Source organism: Etheostoma cragini, chromosome 15 (genome assembly GCF_013103735.1).
Source record: "Etheostoma cragini isolate CJK2018 chromosome 15, CSU_Ecrag_1.0, whole genome shotgun sequence".
Lineage (NCBI taxonomy): Eukaryota > Metazoa > Chordata > Actinopteri > Perciformes > Percidae > Etheostoma > Etheostoma cragini.
The window spans coordinates 2189010-2189814 of NC_048421.1; the positions used below are offsets into that span (position 1 = coordinate 2189010).

General features: G+C 36.8%; 1 protein-coding gene across 1 annotated transcript in view; it reads right to left on the minus strand.

Annotated features, from left to right (window-relative positions):
* LOC117958575 (phosphoinositide 3-kinase regulatory subunit 5-like) overlaps nucleotides 1-520 on the minus strand; it is a 20591-nt gene extending 20071 nt beyond the window's left edge. Inside the window, exon 1 of the mRNA XM_034895043.1 lies at nucleotides 384-520. The gene's annotated coding sequence lies outside the window, so the exon portion shown is untranslated. The remainder of the gene's footprint in view (nucleotides 1-383) is intronic.
* Nucleotides 521-805: the final 285 nt, after the last annotated feature.

Sequence of the window (805 nt, forward strand, 5' to 3'; positions counted from 1 at the left end):
TATATATATATATATATAAATATATACTATTACTGAGACTCAATACTCTACAAACTACAAAAACTTTAAGCTGTGTTAATCTGAACACAGTGATAACAGCCTTATGTAGCTCGTAAAAGGGGAACAGGAAATAAACAGAGCTTAAATAACACTTTGCAGTTAGATATGATGGAAGATTTGCAACACAAGGCTTGTTCCTAGTTGAGAGAGAGAGAGAGAGAAGGCCTATATGAAATGATTAAAATAAACATATGCAAAGGCTCCTCTGGCCAACCTGACACAAGCATTGAAAATATAATACAGATGCATGGAAATTTACCATAGATGTGTTAATGCATAAAAACTAAGATTAAAAATGAAGAAGTACATGACATAAGTCTTACCTCTCTGCTGCAGTTATCAGTGTCCTAGATCATTCCAGATCGACCACAGCTGAGGCACAGCAGTGACGGAGGGAAACAATACAGAGACCACATCCTCCTGTGTTGGAGCTTTTTCAAAAATAGACCCTCTGACTGCTCATTCAGAGAGCATGTGCTGCAAAACAGGAACTGAATGAGTCTATAGGCTACGGTGGTTTACATTAGACAATCTGCTTATGTCATAGGAGAAGTCTGACTAAAAGGGTTTGTAAGTGTTTAACCTTTTATTTTAATATATTATAGGATGCCCATTAGCTGAGCCCTTAAGTACAGTTACTCCTCCTTGGGTCCACATCTAGAAACATATATTAAACATTACAGGCAACATAAATGATGAACATAAGCGTGCATTAGGCTAGAGAATGAGTAAACCTCACATGTAT